General features: G+C 35.4%; 1 protein-coding gene across 26 annotated transcripts in view; it reads right to left on the bottom strand.

Annotated features, from left to right (window-relative positions):
* LOC106881190 (uncharacterized) overlaps nt 1-22,126 on the bottom strand; it is a 185,571-nt gene that overhangs the window by 109,485 nt on the left and 53,960 nt on the right. For 4 of the 26 annotated variants that reach the window (XM_089359922.1, XM_089359920.1, XM_089359921.1 and 1 more), the window contains exon 1: nt 1,904-2,162. The exons of the other annotated variants lie outside the window; for them this stretch is intronic. The gene's annotated coding sequence lies outside the window, so the exon portion shown is untranslated. Of the gene's footprint in view, nt 1-1,903; nt 2,163-22,126 lie in introns of those variants that run through there. 26 annotated transcript variants of the gene reach the window in all.

A 22,126-nucleotide genomic window follows, 5' to 3' on the forward strand; every position in this document is an offset into this window, starting at 1 on the left:
CGCTCATGTTTGTGTGTTTACTTTTGTGTTTTTCTTGTTTTTCTTGTCTTTTTCAGGACACTGATTTGATGGATTGTACATCTTCATGAATTTGTAGCATTTGTATTATAGAGATTGATACCCATTCGTTTGTAAAGCCACAACGGAAAGGGAAAACAGTTTCTTTTAAAAAGATTGCAAAGCAATGAATTATCAAAAGTGTTAGAGTTCAGGCAAAACCATTGTCGTCATTATTTTGTCTGCTTTCCATGGGTAGGATGGTTTGAAAGGATCAATGGCTCACAGAACTATGTCCTGCCCTAGTGTCTCAAATGCTTGAGGTATTTAGTTATGAGCATTATTATTGCTATGGATGAGGGCAAGACTGTGCCAGAAAAAATGCTTAACAGCAATATTTGTTCCAGCTCTTAACATTCTGAGTTCAAATCCTGCTAAAAATTTTGCCCTCCATCCTCCCAGGATCAATGGGACAAATACTCTCTCCTCAAAATTGCTGGCCTTGTGCCAAAATTAGAAACCATTATCAATATTACATAGGAGGTAAATATATGACAGTTGCTTTTTTTTCTGTAAACAGTCCATTAACTATTTTTCATTTGAATATTTGAAAAGTTAAATATATATGAAACATCAATATTGCAATTTCCTTTTTACACTTCTTCATAAGAAAGTATTAACAATGATTATTTGTAATTTTAAGTTGAAATTCAAGAGAAATAGCAATGAAAAAATTTAACCGAAAGCAAAACATTTGATTCATAACAGACAGAAGTGCGTAATCAGTTCAGCTAAGGTAATTTCATTGATCTTTTTTAACATATTCAGTGGCAGTCAAATTTTAAAATGCATATTGAAACAACTTTAAAAGTAATGTTCACACACACGCAAGACATACATAAAATTTTGCCCAAGTTTAAAATCTTAAAACTGTTAAAAAAAAATTAATTAAGAAGTGGAAGAGAAAGAGGGAAGAGCTAGAGAAAAAGAGAGTGGGGAGAGAGTCAACTAGAATGAAAGGAAAAAAAATGACTATAAAAAGAAATTTAATGTTATTCTGTGATATAGATAAGACTTCATTCTATGATAGCATAAAGTTAATTTTATGAAGAATGAACACTGGGTTTTGGACTGAACAAACTGAATAAATTACATTTTGTTAAAATTTCAAAAATTGCTTCTTTTAAAAACATATGAAGATATATAGAAGAATTCAGATATAATATATGACAGAAATGGCATTATGAATAAATATATACATATAACAAAAAATTGCTTAACCCTTTGCCTGTTCAAAACATTTTCATAAGTTTGTCTTAAACACCTATGCTTGTTTTATATGTTTTGAGTAATATAAAGCTTTCCTAAGTCCTTAATTACTCTGGTGGTTGAAAAAAATTAGGAATGAGTATTGAATACGATACATGGACACCAAGGAAATATGTCTCATGTGTCACATGAGATACACAAGACAAGTAAAGGGTTAGATAAGTAGTTAACAATTAAAGGAAAAAATTAAGTATAGATATTGAAACTTGGGTAAGAAACAAAACGTTTTAGTGAAGTTTTAAAATCTTGAGTCAATTTTACTTTAAATCTACACTGCAAACAGTGTTCCAAAATAAAACCATCGTTAATTAAATGAACTACACTCTAAAGTACATAAAAAATATCCTAAGTTTTAATGTTCCAGTTTACTAATGCAGATTTGATCAATCCTTTCTCTCACCAATGACAATTGAGATTGGGAGGTGAGATGAAATTTATGAAGCAAATACTATACAGTCATGTAAAAACATCAGATGCTTTACTTCAGTTTAAACATAAGAAAGAATGTTTTAATTAAACAAAGCTAATACAAGTACGCAAAAATCTGAAGGTCAACAGAAAAAAACAAAACACATACCTCCTTGCATAAGAAGCTCTGTTGTTAAGCTATCCATCATATCAGTAAAATCCACTATGTTATTTACACTATGAATATATATATATATATATAAAATGCTTGAGATCAAAATTGTAGGAGCAAGTAGCTACTACAATTACTGAATATTATCCGCATAATAACTTAAACGAATAGAGTACTAAACATTTCTACTCTAGTTTATTAGACTGTGACCACTTGTCATATTATGCACACAATTCTATTTTTAAATATTTAGTGTAATATCAGTTATATTTAGTTTGTCACCACATTGTTATTGTTAAGGTAGTGAGCTGGCAGAATTGTAAGTATGCTGGACAAAATATTTACTGGCATTTCTTCCAGTTTTACATTCTGAGTTCAAATGCCGCCAAGGTCAACTTTGGCTTTCATCCTTTTGAGATAGATATAAGTACAGTTGGATACTTGTACTGATGAAATCAACTTACCCCTCCCTTAAAATTGCTGGCCTTGTGCCAAAATTTGAAACCATTATCATTGCAATACATTGATACACTTGTGAGAGTATCAGACTTGTATTTCTTCCATCTCTTTACATTATGAGCTCAAATCTCACTGACATCAGCTTTAACTTTCACCCTTCTGATGTTGATAAAATGAAGTATCAATCAAGTACTGGGGTTGATTTTATCAAGTGCACTCGTTATTGTGGGATGAATTAGAAATTATGAGGGCAATGAAATGGCAGAATTGTTAGTGCTGGAAAAAAAAATGCATTGTAGATTTGTGCTGGCACTTAATAGTTTGAGTTCAAATCCTATCAAGGTCAACTTTGCCTTTTATTTCTCTGGGAATGATATAATAAAATACCAGCCAAGTAATAGGGTTGATGATATTGACTAAAGCCCTCTCCTCAAAATTTCTGGCCTTGTGCCTAAATTAGAAACCATTATTATAATTACTATTATTGTAGAATCGTTAGTACACTGTACAAAATGCATAGTGGCATGTTGTCTGTTTTAATGTCCTGAGTTCATATTTCGCCTAGGTCAACTTTGCTTTTATCCTTTTGGGGCCAATAGAATAATTTCCAGTTGAACACTGGGGTCAATGTAATTGACTTATCCTCTCCTCTGAACTTGCTGACCTTGTGCCAAAATTTGAAACCAATATTTAGAGTGGCAAGCTGGTAGAATCATTAGCACGCTAGTCATAATGCTTGGCGGCATTTTGCCTGTTTCTACATTCTGAGTTCAAATTCCACCAAGGTCAATATAATCAACTTACCCCATCCACGAACTTATTAGCTTTGTGCCAAAATTTGAAAACATTATTATTATTATTATTGATAATAATAATAAAATAAAATACTGGTCAAGTAGTGGAATTGATGTTACCAACTGACCTGCCCTTTGCCCTAAAAAAAACTTATGACCGTGTGCTGAAATTTGAAACATTGTTATTATTATTATTTTTACTTTTATTAATAAGGCAGCAAGCTGGCAGAATCATTAGCATGCTGGGCGAAATGCTTAGTGACATTTCGTCAGTCTATGTTCAGAGTTCAAATTCCGTTAGGGTCAGCTTTGCCTTTCATCTTTTCGGGGTCAATAAAATAAGTACCAGATGCACACTGGGGTCAATATAATTGACTAGTCCCCTCTCCCAGCCTATAGTAGAAAGGATTAGTTATTATTATTAATAACAATAATAAATATATAATAATAATGATCATTTCTATTATAGGCACAAGGCCTGAAAATTGGAGGGAGGAGGTAAGTTGATTACATTGACCCCAGTGCTATACTGGTACTTATTTCATCAACACTGGAAGGAAGAAAGGCAAAGTTGACGTCATCAGAATTTGAACTCAGAACATAAAGATGGGATGAAATACCGCAAAGCATTTTTGCTCTATAAGCAGGATCACAAAAATAACCTCCAATATGATAATGACGATTAAGGCAGTGAGGTGGCACAATTGTTAGCACGTGGGGCAAAATGCCCTAGCAGCATTTCACCTGTCATTACATTCTGAGTTCAAATTCACTGAGTTCAAATTCGTCTTTTTGGGGTCTGTAAAATATGTACCAGTTGAGCACTGGGTTCGAAATCAACTTATCCCCTCCCTTGAACTGGCTGTCTTGTGCCAAAATTTGAAATCATTATTGCTATTATTATATCATTATCATTGGTATTACAGATATTCTATAAAAATGTTAGCTTACACTGATTTTTGTTACGTTTCATATCTGAGACATCAGATGTAAACAAACAATGAGATTGAAGGTGAAAAGGGCTAATGGGCATATATGCCACACTTTGGGAGTTTTTTCCCCTTTGTCATCTATGAACACATTGCTTAAATAGCCACTAAATACAGCAGTATAACATTATTGGATGTACCATTACTGTTATTATAACATGTTTCCTGAAGTAGCCTCAACATCATTTTTTTTTTAGAATTTTTAGAAATACTGAGCTGAGTGATGTTGAATAATACATGGCTTTCATTTTTAAGTACAAAGCTCTTTTTATTTTTTTTTAGTAGATTAGGAAAGAGTTAATCATTTAATCCTTAAGCTTGACAAGAACAAACGTTTGAATAATCAATTGCAAATCCTACATCTACTTTGAAATATCAGAGTCAGAAAAATGAACCAATAGTGCTTTGCAGAAATAAGAAATTATAGTTTGTGTCAATCAATGAGTGGAAACTGAGGAGACTGAACTTCTATGATCATGGAGAAACAGTCACTGAGTAATAAATATTTAGTGCACATGAACCAGAAAGGTATATCAATAATTTGGAGGCCACTATTAATTTGAATGTATCCCTAAACAATAAGTAATATTATAAAACCAGTCTAGAGAGAGGAGAAGGGAGAGTGGGGAGGAAGGAAAGTGAAAGATGCGGGGGGGGGGGGGGGGGAAGAAATGGGAAGCAAAAGAGAGAAACAGAAAAAAAACTGATAGAGAGGGATGGAGAGAACAGAGAGAATGACATATATGTATGTGTGTGAAGTGGGGGGGGGGGGGCAGAGGAAAGGAGATAGGTGAAAATAGATAGGGATGAGAAAAGACTGAAAGGGGTAAAAAAAAAGTAGGGTGGAGAGAGAGAGAGAGAGAGAGAGAGAGAGAGAGAGAGAGAGAGAGAGAAATGTGCACCCAAAGGTGAGAGAGAAATGGTGGGAGAAGCAAAGAGATCAAGGTGATCATACTACATCATACACCAAAATTATATTATCATTTTATTGTATTTAAATAATTCTAATGATTCCTGAAACTGGAATTAAGCCATTGGGAATTTCAGTTACATGTCGTACCCAAAGAAAAAGAAAAATACATAAAGTACAGTTTTGTTCACACACACACATAGTTCACTAAATATATTAAAAGAGAATCTATTTAATGTTGTGCTACCTTTCAAGTACTTATACACAACTTTTATGATATAACTATCACTTCGAGAATACTACAATTAGGCACTTAAAAACAGTGATATGTGTACAGCAAGAAAGCCTATAAAGTTACTACTTAAGTAAAAAAGCAACAACTTTCTAGAGTCACCATATAAGGTAGATTTAACAAAGATGGTTTCAACAGAATAGCAGATTGTTCAGCATTCCACATTTGTATGTTGTCAAGAGGGGCAACTGTGTAACCTAAGAACTCGAGGGTGGAGGGAGTCAGTCTATAAGCAGCAACAAGAAAAGAAAATAGAAGAAAAAATAAAAAGAATCCATGAAAACACTCACAAAAACAAACAAAAAAAGCACCGTTTTCCTGTTGAGGTACTCATCACCCTACACCCAATGATTGAAATCACCCAATCAGTGAAAGAAAGGAAATAGTAACACAAGAGAATTACAGTTAAATAAACATGTTTTTTAGGTTCTTTTTTCTAAAAAAAAGGCAGTGATTATAATGAACTTCAGAAAGAATTTCTTCAAATACAAACAGAAATAAATACATAAACAGATAGCTGTCAATATTTGATAGCTCGCATAGCAAATATTTTATTGAAGGTAAAGCAAGCATCAGGTACGCTCACATCTTGGTAATTATGGCAATTATGTTGCATTAATTTGTCTTTTGCTATTGTCATTGCCTTTTTTTTTAAATCATTTTATTTCTTTTTGATAATGTTTCTCCCTTCAGACACAATATTAATGGAGCTTCTTTATTAATGGAGCTTCTTTATAGGTCCCTACCATGAAAGGCAATATTGGTCTAGTTCCCATTTGAACTCACCATGCTGGGTACTTACATATTCTTTTATTTGTTTCAACCATTTGATTGACTTCAACCATGCTGGAGCACTGCCTGAAGGAGTCGAACAAGTTGACTCCAGGAGTTATTTTTTAAGCCTAGTACTTACTCTATTGGTTGCTTTTGCTGAACCACTAAGTTATGGGGATGTAAACACAGCAACACTGGTTGTCATGTGGTGATGGGGGACAAACACAAACATATACAAATAAATATATATATATATATATATATATATATATATATATATATATATATATACACACAACAGGTTTCTTTCAGTTTCCATCTACCAAATCCACTCACAAGGCTTTGGTCGGTCCAAGGCTATAGTAGAAGACATTTGCTCAAGATGCCATGCAGTGGGACTGAACCAGGAACCATGTGGTTGAGAAGCAAGCTTCTTACCACTTTTTACTTCTCTTCCCATTACTCTTACTTGTCACCTCCTAGACTCCATACTAAATAGTTTTTCATTCAAGTTGTTTAGAAACTGCAATTCACTGAAATTCTTTTTCTCCTCCCTACCAATTTTTTTCGTTCATTAAACTATAAAATGTTCCAAGTGAACTTCAACTGCATCAATCTGTCCCATCTCAGGAACCCTGCAAAGGTCACTGGCACTGCCCCTCTTCATTTGACTAACTTAAAAGAACACTGTACCCTACAGATTGTTTTTTTTTTTAAATTTGCATGAAATCATCACTACTTACATAGTAATAATAAATAACTTCATTAATTAACTGTGGAATACTACAGGGCTAAATGAAATGCGAGGCAACGAGCATCAAGGTCATTAATATGATAATGCAGATTTCTTACACTGGAAAACATTTGTAAGATAGAAAAACAGGAAACTGAATCAACCCCAGCACTTATGTTACTGACCCGAAGATGTAGAGGGAGGAGAATAAATAATGCAAGGCATTTAATGTATTGCTTCTCCATGTTTTATGTAATAACACAAACAATAATAATCCTAACCAAGTTTGAAATTAAAAGCCTTACTCAAAGTGTTGCTTATTTATTTTGATGATTCTGGAAGCTAAAAAGCAAATCTGACCCTGATAGGTCAGAATTGTGAGACACTAGATTTGATAGAATAAAGCATCTGAGTGTTCATACTAACATTTATGCCATTTTCCTATTCTCAATAATTGTAATATTAATGTTTTGTGCATAAGCACAAGGAATAGTTAACTTCATCAATTTCAGTATAATAAGAGTTATTTTATCAATTTTTTTGGATGAAAGGCAGAAACAACCTCAACATAGTTGAACTCAGAGAAACAAAAATTAAGTTTTTACCAACTCTCTGTCTTTATTAGTAGTAATAACAGTAAACAACAAACTTTACTTAACACTATAGTTTGTGCCAAGCAAAAAATGAAAATTTTGCTATTAAACATTACATGCCTAACTGTTTCATACTTAAAATTTCTTGCAATGTTATTACCAGTTCAAATATGCCAGTGAGACATTTGAACTTGGAAACAAGCCATTCACTGTGTTTTGTCATGGAGAAAATTTCTTGTTGTAGACAAATGGTGTAAATACACCTAAATCAGCTTACAATGCCAACTATCCAAACTGTGAGAAGCAAGCATTTCGGAGTGGTTATCTTCTCTTCAGTCACAGAAATCAAACAATGGTGTTGCAAGATGAGAAGAGAGACAACATATGTCGGCTGGTAGCACAAATCAATGGCTCATTGTAATTGAATTACGGGGTAGGAGGGCTAAGCAGTGATATGTATAAATGTAATGTTATTACCAGCTCGAATATGCTAGTGGCACATTTGGACTTGTAACATAAGAGAGATTGTCTTGCTTGTCAGCTCACAGCACCACTGTTCGGTTTCTGTAACTGAAGAGGAGATAACCATTCTGAAATGCTTGCATCTCACAGTCTGGATAGGCAGCGCTATGAGCTGATTTAGGTGTATTTACACCATTTGTCTTCAGTAAGAAATTTTCTCCATGACAAAACACGCTGAATGGCTGTTTACAAGTCTGAACATGCCACTAGCATATTTGAACTGGTAATAACATTGCATTTATACACATCACTGCTTTGCACTCCCACCCTGTAATAAAATTTCTTGATTTATAAGCTTTACAAATTTACAAAGATTCACAGGCATGGCCATATGATTAAGAAAACTACTTCCCAACTATGTGATTTTGGATTCAGGCCTACATTGGGCAAGTTTCTTCAAAGCCTTGTAATTGGATTCAGTAGGTGGAAACTGAAGGAAACTTGTCCCATATGCATGTGTGTGTGAGAGAGAGAGAGAGAATTTGTATATCTCCCTCATCTTCACTGGTTGTAAACAATGGCTCACTGACAGTATCACTTGCTTACAATCCATGGCAAAAACATGTCCAGGTTTCTTGACATGTTGCATAATATCTGTAAACAAAAAGCTCATTCATACAGTGCCATTTGCTTCCAGTTCTCCATATAAACGTATCTAGGCTGCTTGTTTGATGGGCTTGGATATTATCATTCTCAGAAATAAGTGGAGGTTGCCATCAGGAAGGGCATCCAACCATAGAAAACTCTGCCCCACCATATTCTCATCTGACCTATGCAAGCATGGAAAAGTATGAGCTACATTCTAGAAGTTTTGAAATTTCTTTTAGGAGAAGCAGTTATAACTATCTTAGATTATTTTAATTTTAGTATATCATTATTGTTCATCTAATAAGCTAACCTGTCAACTTTTGTTATTCCAAACAGAAGGAGATGGCTGTAACAGCACTTTGAACACATGTTACTAAACGCTACTTATCATAGCTGACTAGTTTCTAGAATGCAGTTGGGAAGTAAAGACAATTTGGAAGCTCCCTATGCAATAAAATTTTGTGTTGAACTGGCAAAATCATTACAGAAACTTAAGAAATACTCCAAACTGCTTATGGATTGAATAACTTGTATGAGCCAAGAATCTACACTCCACTGGCACAAGACACTAGGCAAGGCAAGGCAAGTCTACTGGGAAGCTAATGATCCAATTTTTTGACAGCAAGAGCACCCTCTACATCCACCGAATTCCCTTTTGCCAGACAGTCAATAAAGAGTACTTTATGAAGGTTTCGAGAGAGTTCAGGAAGAGATTTCATCAAAAAGAGGCCAGAACACCTGCATGAGGACACAATTCTATCCTGGTAACCAACTACTTGACAGAGATGAGCTTCAAAACTGTCCCTCACTCTCCCTACTATCCAAACCTTACTCCCTGTGACTTTTCATTTGACCCCCAAGCTAAAAGAAATGAAGGAGACTGTGATAAGGGTCCTGGACACCTTTACTTCAGGGGACTTCCATGGGGCCTTCACGAAGTGGCTGGATCACTACAACAAGTGCACTGAAATCAGAGGATCCTACTTTGAAGGAGAATAGAGTTTTGTGGTATTTTGAAATTAAAAACATCTTTCCTGAAAAAGTCATAAAATTTCTGGAAGACACCTTATGAGTGTTAAAATGATTATTATTATTCTTTTATTTGTTTCAGTCATTTTGACTGCGGCCATGCTGGAGCACTGCCAAATTTTCTTTATAGACATTGTATCACTCTCTTTGATTTTTCTTATTAACATATGTGCACTATGTTAAATTCAAACTAATCTGCTACAATATAATTTTTTTTAAAATAAAACATACTGAAAAACAATTATGTTTAGTACTACTACATGCTATATAAATAAATAAAGACTTCTAGATAATCATGTCAAAATAAAACAATAAAAAATATTTTATTGTTTAACTTATCTAGAATGCAAATGATAATGTGAAAGTGTGAGAAAATGCTATGTTGATAGTTCTCAACTCTGTCTCAAGTTTTCATATTCTTGTCCCAAGCGTAGCTACAATCAATTGATAATAATTTAGAATGATGTATATCCAGAATTATCCAATAGAAAGTATTATTTTATAAAGGAGAGGGGAGATTAACAACTGCCAGTTCAAACGGAATAACTGCATGACCTTAAGAAATAGCACGTTTCTGCTTAAGGTCAGATGTTATTTAATGTTTGGGTTGGATTGTGAGTGAATTTATATTTTCAGTTGGAACATATTTAATAACAATAGAAGTCTCAGAATTAATTATTCAGTGTGTGCGTAGCAAATAGGCCACTTGTATTTTCTTTCTTTTTTTTTTTTTTGATTTTACAAAAGTTAAAAATTTAACCCTTTTGATATCAACCCAGCTGAAACCGGCTCTGGCTCTGAAGTACAAATGTCTTGTTTTCATAAGTTTTGAATTAAAATCTTCCACCAAACGTTAGTGACAATTTATGTTCCTAACACTAGCTTAATGATAACTAAGTTATTTTACTAAATTCTTTGCTATATTTCAAATTAATTGAAAGAAATACAGAGCATCTAAAAAAAAATACAGTAACAAAAGGGTTAAGAGACTACTTCCCATAAAAAGCTTCTATATATTATTTTGTTTATGGGAAATCCTGTTAGTTGAATAAGAAGTGATTGCTTGCATAGATTCACTGATTCTGAGTCTGTTTTAGTAAAACTGATCTGCATTAGTATAGGTGTAAAACACAATTACAAAATGTAAATTGGGTATCTTTTGCTTGTTTCAATCAATAGATAGCAGCCATGTTGGGGTACCATGTTGAATGGTTTTAGTTAAACAAATTGACCCCAGAACTAATATTTTAAGTTGGGTACTTATTCTATTTATCTCTTTTGCCAAACCAATAAGTTACAGGTACATAAACAAACCAACACCAATTGTTAAGCAGTGGTGGCAGAAACAAACACAGACTCAAAGACATACATGCATGCAAATATATATATATATATAATTCCATACTAGTATTTGCAAAAAGATGTGAATTTAGTTATTTGGTAAAATCATAAGAATAGAGAGTTTATAAGAAGATGCTTTTGTTGCTAACTACTCAATAATTGGTGGAATTTGCATAACCTCACAGTAATTCATGTTAGATAAGTCTGTGAAATTATGAGTCTTACTTCAAGTGTTAAAACAATATCTGTAGCATTTGAACCCATTGAATTAAAGTGCAATTCAAACATACAGGTTATATTGATACTTTAAAAAAAAAAAAAAAGATTTTAGATCACTAAAAGTTGCAAAAAAACCTATAATTTTTATCAGGTATTTTAAAATACAATTTTTTTTTTATCAGGCATGATTTTTAAAAAAATGTGTGTGCAAGTACACAACCAGTAAAAGAATACTGGTTTCAGTCACTGAACTGCCTTAATGCTTGGAGATTGGCTTCAAATTGATCAAGAAGATGGACAAAATGCAAAGCCAATTTGATGCAAATGAAAAGAACTGAAATAGGTCAAAATATAAATTTTTTTTCCATTTCACATCAATTTTTGGCATCCCATGTACAAACACATATATACACATGTACATACATACACAAACATATACTCCATGTACATAAATATACTTATGCGTGCACATGCACATTTTTTTTTTACAAGGGAAAAGTTGACAGTAACTCTGAAGTTTTGTTTTACTAACCATCAATCAAATTGATGATGGCTTGTAAGCTAAAACTTCAAAGTGTCTGTCAACCTTTTCCTTATGAAAATTAAATATGATACTCTATTAAAATGGATTGAGTGATCCTTCAATTTAAAGTTTAACTGCTTTTTAATCATAATTCTACACACAAGCAAACAATATCATTTTAACATCTACTTTTTCAAGCTCCCATGGACCAGATGGAATTTGTTGAGGCAAATTTTCCATCCTGTCACCAATTTCACTTGTTTCCCAGCAAGATGATATTTCTCCAAGACTGGACATGTTCCCATTGAAGATTGGAAATAAACAACAATGCTTGTATGATTTTGAAAATTTTATACAACTATTACACAATGTCAAAACTCTGTGTGTGTGTGTGTGTGTGTGTGTGTGTGTGTGTGTGTGTGTGTGTGTGTGTGTGTCTGTGTCTGTGTCTGTGTGTGTGTGTGTGTGTGTGTGAACACACATTAACCTAAATGAGATGCAGTTTGGTTTTGAGCCAGGGAGAAGCACCACTGGAGCTAACTTCTGGTAAGGTAACTGCAGAAGCAGTTAGTGAAAAATAAACTGCTGTACATGGCATTTGTCAATATAAAGAACGCCTTTGATAGATCCCTTGCTCCGTGGTCAATGTGGAAGCTAAAATTTCCCTCCATTCTCCCTCACATACCTACCTGCACACAATATATCTGTGTTGTATCTCTTCCCCACAACATTTCCTCCTAATACCCCCTCTTTATATGTACCGCCATCTCAAACTCTCCTTTCACAATCTTGCTGATTTACCCATCTACTCACCCTCTCCAATCCCTGGATCACTTCATTGTATATTCTTCCCTCTAACTTGTGTGTTTGGCTTCTGCTCCCTCCATGTCACATCTTCACCATCTCTCTCTTTCCACCTGAAGTAACCATGTTTCTTCTCTAATGCAAGACACCTTTTCTGTCTCAATACTTTTCCCCACCCCATTTGAGGGGTTTTGTCCTGCATGTTACTTAGTGACCTAACTGTTGTTAGTGCCACATAAAAAGCACCCAGTACACTGTCAAGTGATTAGTGTTAGGAAGGGCATTCAACCGTAGAAACCATGTCAAAGCAGGTAGCAGTGCTCGGTGCAGTCTTCTGACTTGCCAGTTCTTGCCAAACCAGCCAATCCATGCCAGCATGGAAAACTGATGTTAAACAATGATGATGCTACACAAAAACAATGTGTTTCTTTCAGTTTCCAGGTCAAACCAACTCAAAGCTTTGATCACCCTGGGCTATAGTAGCAGATATATGCATAAGGTGCCAGGCAGTGGACTTGAATCCCAAACCATTTAATTGGGAAGTGGCCTTAATCACACACACACACAATATATATATATATTTATATATATATATATATATATATATATATATATATATATATATATAAAATGAACTTCTGTACAATTTATATCTACCAAATTGTACTCACAAAGCTTTGGTTCATACTCTTAACCAGACTACTGCCCAGCTAGAGTGAAATTGGGACCAGCAAGTTGCTAAGTAAACCTCTTAACCACCCAGCCATAAATGTTTATGAATGAAAAATATAGTTTCAAATTACGTAAGTAAACTCCTGATAAGTCAGATCAAAAGAATTAGTAGAGAAACATAGAACGTAATGTTAAGCTATATATATCTATATAAAACTGAGAATGTGTGTCTGTCTGTGAATCCCTAAAACTCGAGCAGTACCCAACCGATTTCATTCAAATTTTGCACATGCATTACTTAGGGTCCATGAAGTGTCATGGGCTGAAAAAAGTTTCAACTTCTTGCCTAATGTGGGCTCAGAGCAATCTTTTAGATTGGTTCAGTATTGTGTTGAAAGTGAATACTGTTTCACTTTTAATTCTAATGTGATAACACTAAGTCCAAGGTATATAAAAATACACATTTACCCTTCAATTACCAGTTAATAATTATTGTAGACTTACAAGGTATTTACAATTACATATTAAACCTTAAATTAACATTTAATACATGTGCTTAATATATATATATATATATATATATATTAAGAAATTTATAATAATTATTGTGGCATTTGACATTAAATTAGCAGTTTGTACATGTTCTTCTATTTGGTTAATTTATATATATAAAATTCTTTATCTCTCTGTCTGTCTCTCTTCCCAATGCATTCTCAAATGGCTCCACCAAATCAAATCAAATTTTACAATAGTATCACACCCCATGAGTGTCAACATATAATTTGTTTTTTTCCTTTTGATTAAAACAAGATAATATTTTACAGAGATAATCTTTCTGTAGTCAATTACAGTACAGGACATTTTATACCACATCAACGACGACATCACATTTTGTATTTGAGTGTGTATGTGTGTCAGTGTATGAATGCGCATGTGTCTGTCAGTGTGTTTGTGTGTGTTTCTGCATTCGACAAAAACGTCACATTTTGTATCTGAGTGTCTATGTGTCTGTGAGTGTATGTGTGTGTGTTTCCACATTAGGGACGTTAATCAATATACACATCTATGCATACATATATACATGTGACAACTGGCATGTGTGAATGTATGTATGTGTGTGTTTCTCTTACTATATAGTACACCCCATGACTGTCACTATGTAATTTTTTTCATTTCCATTAAAACAATATTACATTTCATAGACATACTCTTTCTATAGGCAACTATAGTACAGGACATTTTATATGAATATGTGTTTCTGTGTTCGATATGTATGAGATAGTAAAGGACATTTTATACCACAACAACATCACATTTTGTAAATGAGAGCATGTGTGCGTGTGCATCTGTTTGTCTGTGATTGAGTGTTTCCTCATTAGGTACATTAGCAAACACACACACACACACACACACACACATATGTAACGACTGACATGAGTGAGTGTATGCGACTATGTGAGAGTGTATGTGTGTATCGTCACATTTTGTATATGAATGTGTATGTATCTGTCAGACCACTTGCTATGCAAGTACATCTCTGTAATTTATTATGTAGTTCTATATTTAAGAGATGAGGAATTATGTACATTATTTACATTTGACGGATATTTGTCCTCATCTTGTTTGTTGTTAACACAATGTTTTGGCTGATATACCCTCCAGCCTTCATCAGGTGTCTTGGGGAAATTTTGAACTTGGGTTCTCATTCCTAAAGTATTTTTCGATATTATTATTATTCAATATTTTAAACAAAAAATTATGAATGTAGAAAAAAATATACATTAATCTGTGTTTTTCTAAGCAGTTGTATGTATGTAGTATGTCTATATTTTTGTATGCAGTGTAAATCAACCAAATATCTGCCACATACAAAAACTATCTTCCTAGTTAGCCTTCCTTTGATATTGCTGTACCTCTTATGTGTCCATAGCTTACACTGGGTACATCTTATATAGTTTCTACCTACGCCTTTTCTACAGATTGAGCAGGGCCATCTACCTGAAGGGGTTTGTGTTTTATCTACCTTCTTACTTATTAGGACTTTGGTTTTAGCTAGGTTGACTAAGGCCCTTCACTTCTAGTCCTTGCTTCTTCACCTGAAACTTCTCTAGTTCTGATAGTGACTCAGCAATTAGCACAAGGTCATCAGCATTGAGGAGCTCCCAGGGGCATCCTGTCTTGAATTTTTCTGTTATTGCCAGGAGGACTATGATAAATAGGAGGGGGCTGAGGACTGAACCTTGGTGGACCCCTACCTCTATCCAGAATTCTTCACTGTACTCGTTGCCAACCCTCACCTTACAGCATCCCTGTACATGGCTCGCACAGCTCTCACTAACCATTCAGCTATCCCTAGTTTCCTCATTGACCACCAGATAAGGGAATGGGGGGACCCTATCAAAGGCTTTCTCCATGTCAACGAAAGCCAGGTACAGAGGTTTATCTTTGGCTAGGTATTTCTCCTGCAGCTGTCTTACCAGAAATATAGCATCAGTGGTGCTTTTACCTGGCACGAACCCAAACTGCATCTCATCTAAATTGATTTGCTCCCTAATTAGTTGGGCTATGACCCTCTCCGTAACTTTCATTACCTGATCTAACAGCTTGATACCTCTGTAATTATTTGTATCAAAAGCATCACCTTTACCTTTGTAGCAGTTGACTATGGTGCTGCTACACCAGTCATTGGATATGACTCCTTCGTGTATCACCTGGTTCGCAATACGGGTGACTAGGCTATAGCCGACACTGCCAGATATTTTGAGCATCTCTGCAGTGATTCCTGATGAGCCGGGTTCTTTCCCTGTCTTCCTACTCTTAATTGCTTTATGTACCATGGTACTGTCAACTCGGATAGCTGGTCTCTCTGTTGGGTTGACATTCGGTAGACTCTCTTTCTCTCATTCATTCTCTTTATTTAGCAACCTTTCATAGTGGCATTTCCAAACCTCTCTCTTTTCAGCCTCGTTTAGTGTTAGTGAACCATCATCTATGCGGACACATTTCTCTCCTACAACATCACAATTCTCTCTCACACACTGTCTTGCAACTGGAAATACCTCAAGTCTTTGGTCCTCACGGCACAGAACATTGGCAAATTTTTTCTTATCTGCTTCCCCTCTGGCTAAATAAACCTGTCACCTAGCTTCCCTTCTGGCAGTCTGATACAATTCCCTGCTACCACCGTTCTTCCAGTACTTCCAAGCCTGTTTCTTTTGTCTAATAACCCTGTCAACAACACTGTTCCACCACCATGTTATTTTGGGTCGAGAGGGAACTTTGCACCATCCACAGATCTGGTCAGTGGCCCTCAGCAGGTTGTCCCGTAGAAATCTCCAGTTGTCTTCTACATCATGTGAAGCTATATTCCTTTCTATTTCGTCAAAGGCTTCGAGTAATACGTCTTTAAATCTCTGTCCATTTGCAGGATCTTTAAGCTTCCAGACCCTAATCATGTGATCAACTAGACAATTGGATGTTGTTAATTATCACTGGTCATAATGCACTTTGCATAATTTTAGGTTTCAAATGATACCACCCAGCCAGCTAAGTAAGCAAGATGATTATGTATATAAAATTTGTCTTAGTCTAAATGACAAAAATATTCTACAATATCTATTATAGTTAAGTCACATCAATTATCTGTCTGTAAAAACTGATTTACAACATGAATACAGTAAATGCTTTAATTTTTTTGTTAATATCTATGTAAACATGCAAGAAATATAGATAAACTGTGTCAAGAATTTTATTAATTATGATTAATTAATAAGAAGCTATAGTTTAGAAGAATGAAAACAACAATTAATTTGCAAATGAATTCTTAATTCTTATTTCTCAAATGTTCTACTATACTGACTGCAATAAGTAGATTTAAGTCCACAAATTGCTCTAAGGAATAATTGCAATTAATAAATGAATTGTTTATTTTCAGGGACTAATTAGTGCTAGAGTAAGTACTAATCTATAGCATAGTATTTAAAGTAGAAACAGAAGTTTGAGGAACAGCTGGTCTTGATTAACTGAGTCTAAGATTTCACAGAAACTGTTTAATCATGACTAGCTTGTAGTTCTCCAGCTATTCAATTACCTACACATACGTTTGGTGGTGCTAGGAAAGGGTGTACACAACAGAAAAGGTAGGCTACTTGATACCTTTGTTTCAAGTATGACACTGTGTTGCAATGCAACATGAATAGTGAAATCAACAGATATAAAAAGAGAAAAGTCATTAAATGTTGGAACATCACTGAATCTTACACCATGTTTGCTGAAGAGTAGTTACCCTGACAAACTTACAATCATCAAACCATTGATCAAAGTAAAATTTATAGACATAAATGTTACAAGTTGCAATATTATTGTTTTTCTCCTATTCTAATATTATTGTCATAATCAACTAATTAGGAAAATTACCTTCAATAAAATAAAAGAATTCAAGTTACAATAATAAAACTAAAAACAAAAAACAACCAATTTTGTTCATATGGTTTCAATATAAAATTATGTTTCACAACATTCAGGTCAGAAAGTGTTGTTAACAATTAACAGTGACATACAAGGTAGTATCAAAAAGTTACCAGACTAGCTATGTTTAATAAAAAAATAACTTATTTACCTAATACAGTTCTATATTTAAGAGATGTGGAATTATGTACATTATTTACATTATTTATATTCAATGGATATTTGTCCTCATCTTGTTTGTTGTTAACACAATGTTTCGGCTGATATACCCTCCAGCCTTCATCAGGTGTCTTGGGGAAATTTCAAGCCTGGGTTCTCATTCCTAAGGTATTTTTCGATATTATTATTATTATTATACAGGTAACTACCTGGAATCGAACTCGGAACCAGGCAGTGACCTTAATAATAATAATAATAATAATAACATCAAAAAATACCTTAGGAATGAGAACCCAGGTTCAAAATTTCCCCAAGACACCTGAGGAAGGCTGGAGGGTAAACATGAGGAGGACAAATATCCATCAAATGTAAATAATGTAAATTATTTACCTAAGCTTTAATATCCTCTCCTTTGAAACAGTCATCTTGTACAGCAATGCACTGGTCCTAATGTTCCTGCCACTTTTGGAATTCAGCCTGGAAGTTGTTTTCCATAAGTGAGTCAAGGACCTTCTGTGATTCGCTCTTGATCTTGATGATGGTATTAAAATGGTGACCTTTGAGCTGCATTTTCATTTTGGAGAAGAGATGGATGTCTGCAGGTGCTAAATATTATAAATAGGGCAGATGTAGAAGCGATGTCTTTTTTTTGGCAAGAAACTCATGAGTGAGGAGAGCCCAATGACAGGGTGCATTGTGTCATGAAGAATCTCATTCTTCACGCTCCACAGATCCAGTCACCTTTGCTGAATGTCCTCCCTTAAATGCTTTAAAACATTGCAGTAGAACTCTTAATTGACAGTCTAGCCCTAGGGGACAAATTCTTAATGCACAATATCAAGGATGTCAAAAAAAAAAAACAACGAGCATGCTCATGATTGGGATTCAGCTCTGTTGTGCCTTCCTCGGTTGTAAAGATGAAGGGCTCTTCCATCGTGATAACTGCTGCTTCATCTCAGGGTCATACCTGTAGACCCAACTCTCATCACTGGTGATGATCCTCAACATGAAGGATGGATCATCAGCAGCATGCTCACGGAGATCTTGACAGACTCTGATGCAATGTTCTTTTTGATCTGTGGTGAACAGGTGATGGACAAACATGCCAGAGACACACTACATGTTCAATTCAGATGTTAGGATTGCCTGCACAAACCAATATGACAGACCAACATCAGCAATGTCATTGATTGTCCTCAGACGATCCTCATGTACAAACTGATGAATTTTCTCCACATTTCTGGGGGTGATGCTCATGGCAGGTCTTCCAGGTTAATCATCATCTTCCAAAGATGTTCTCCTGCTTTTGAAGTGCCTGTGCCACTTGAAACATTGCGTATGACCTACTGCCTCATCGCTGTAAGCTTGCTGAAGCATGCTCAATATCTCTGTAGCAGACTTCCTAAATTTAACGCAAGATATCACATTGACTCTTTGTTTCAGTCCACCACAAAATTGCAGACTGCAGAATACACATGATCACAAAAACACAAATTTCATACTTGTGAAGTAAACACAGTGATGTCACTTGGCATACTGCCTCATGAAGGTCACTGCCAGCTCTCAGACCACACACAACTGTGTGCTGCCAACTGCTGGTGTGCTACAGAACTAATCTGGGAACTTTTTGATACCATCTCATATATCATTTAAATCTTAAATGCAAGATCACAGCTTATAAGCTCCAGATTTTGAAGTTCACATAAAAACCACTACTTTGCATCTGTTATCTTTGTACCAACTTTTCAAGAGTAACACCTAACTCAAACAGTTCTCTACACAACTTATAGTCAATAGTTTAAGAGAGCTTAATTGAAAATCATAAAGCCTAATATTTTATATCCACACCACACTCTACACCGCTCCATCATGGGCACAGACCAAAAATTAGCATGGCATATCTACTATTTGTATCCAGTGGAGAATACTATGTGTTTACTACTGAACTTGGTTTGTTCAAATTAACTCTTTAGCATTTAAATTGACCATATCTGGCCAAAATATTCAATCCATTTTCTGTTCTAACCAGCCAAACTTGGCATCTCACATCTACCCTACAATGTCATTCTAAAAATACACAATCACATCATCAAAATTTCCAAGCTACAAGATAATGCATATCTAATCCAAAACAATGTGAATAAATAAGCATTACATTTGACAGAGTCATCTGAATGCTGAAGGGTTAAAACACCCTGAGGATACTCAATAAAGACAATAATCAATTCTAAGAATGCTCAGCAAATAAAGCACTGATTTTTGCTAATTGCATGTGATGGTATTTGAATTACATATCAATTAATTACCTGTTAAATAAACAGAGCAAGGCTGTATGTGGTCACAGGAATTGTTAGAAATAGCAGCCAAATCTCCTTAAAATCATACACTATTTTCTTATATAAAGACAGATAAAAAATATCATAATATTTACATAATCCCAAAACATGGTAAAGGGTGGAACTTCATTAGCACTATACTGGGGCTAAACAACAACAACAGCATATTATCCTCTAGTAATATATATTTATATACACACACACACACAAAAGTACACTGTGTGCATACAGTGAACGAGAAATTATATTAAGGTAGCAACAGTACCACACCTTCCAATTATCTCAAGCACGTTGCATTTACATTACAAACTGTGTAATATCCTTTTTCATAACATAAATAATGATTTATTTTGGCAATGTAACAGACCAATTGTATAAAGAAACAGTTTATAGTTAATTGAATTTACCTATGTATATTTTGTTACAAACTGTGGAGTTCAATACACACAGACAGACAGACATATATATATATATATATATATATATATATATATATATATATATGTGTTGATTTCTCAGCCCAAGAATTACAGCGTGATGTGCTGCTTGACTGGTCCCCCCTCTCTCTCTCTCTCTCTCTCTCTTTATATATATATATGATGATGATGATGATCATCTTTTCTCCCGCCATGCCTCTGTCTACCCCTCCATCCTCTCTCTCTCCTTCGTAGTTTTTCCTTAAGGTCTTCAGGTTCTGGCTATATATAAATGAGAAACCCATTCTAAATTATCTCGCTGACATACTACGACGAAATACCCAAGATGCAGATAAGATAGAGATTTTTTATTTATTTACGGCCTCAAACATCTCATAATACCTTCGCGCTTTAGTTTTGCCCCCTATTATTTATCTTGTTTCTCTCCATGAAATTCAATTGAATTCTGTTGTTGTCTTAAATTCATGCTTATTCATTTTCTAAGCTTCCTAAATTCATGCTACGTTATATTCTAATCACCCAGAATTCATTGCTCTTTTAAAAATTACGATTTATGCATTGTTGTCTCTCAAATATTTAAAATCTACAATTAAGAGCCCTATCTACTCGCTGGCGGTAACCCGCCCTCCCACCCCCTCCACCGGAAGTTCATTCCTCTGTCATCCCACCCCCTCCACCGGAAGTTCATTCCTCTGTCATCCCACCCCCTCCACCGGAAGTTCATTCCTCTGTCATCCCACCCCCTCCACCGGAAGTTCATTCCTCTGCCATCCCACCCCCTCCACCGGAAGTTCATTTCTCTGTCATCCCACCCCCTCCACCGGAAGTTCATTCCTCTGTCATCCCACCCCCTCCACCGGAAGTTCATTCCTCTGTCATCCTGTCAACCTCGGCTGTCTCCCGGAACCCATCTAGTGGCCTTGGCCATCCTCTCCCCTACCTTTGGGTAGCGCATTAAGGTTGAGAAATGTTTGCAGGTTGTAGGTACTGTTTTGCTTATGAATTCTTCCAATTGCAAGTTTTCTTTTCAGGTACACGACACTGCTTTTCCCCTTCCCAGGCTACAGGCCCACACCCCCAACACCCATACTGTTAGGATTGGCACTCTCAACGTCGGCACGCTGAAAGGTAGATCTGGTGAAATTGTTGAGATGCTTGAACGGAGATGCGTAGATATGTGCTGCATCCAGGAAGTAAGATGGAGAGGAGGTTCTGCAAGGTTCCTCACAGGCAAAGAACACAGGTACAAGATTTTCTGGGCAGGGAACACTGACGGGGTCGGGGGCGTAGGAATACTTCTAGCGGAGAAATGGGTGGATAAGGTAATCGAGGTCGTTAGAGTAAGTGACAGAGTACTTAAGATCAGACTAGTGCTTCATCATAGATTAGCTACTGTCATCTCAGCCTATGCACCTCAACCTGGGCTACCAGATGGTCTGAAAGACCAATTCTATGACACCCTCTTGCAAACTACCTCGTCGACGAGTGACAGGGACCTTCTCTTTGTGGCTGGAGACTTCAACGGTCATGTCGGACGTCGTGCTGGGGGCTTCCATGGCATACATGGAGGCTATGGCTT

The sequence above is a fragment of the Octopus bimaculoides genome, chromosome 11 (genome assembly GCF_046866305.1).
Source record: "Octopus bimaculoides isolate indiv1 chromosome 11, ASM4686630v1, whole genome shotgun sequence".
Taxonomy (NCBI): Eukaryota; Metazoa; Mollusca; class Cephalopoda; order Octopoda; family Octopodidae; genus Octopus; species Octopus bimaculoides.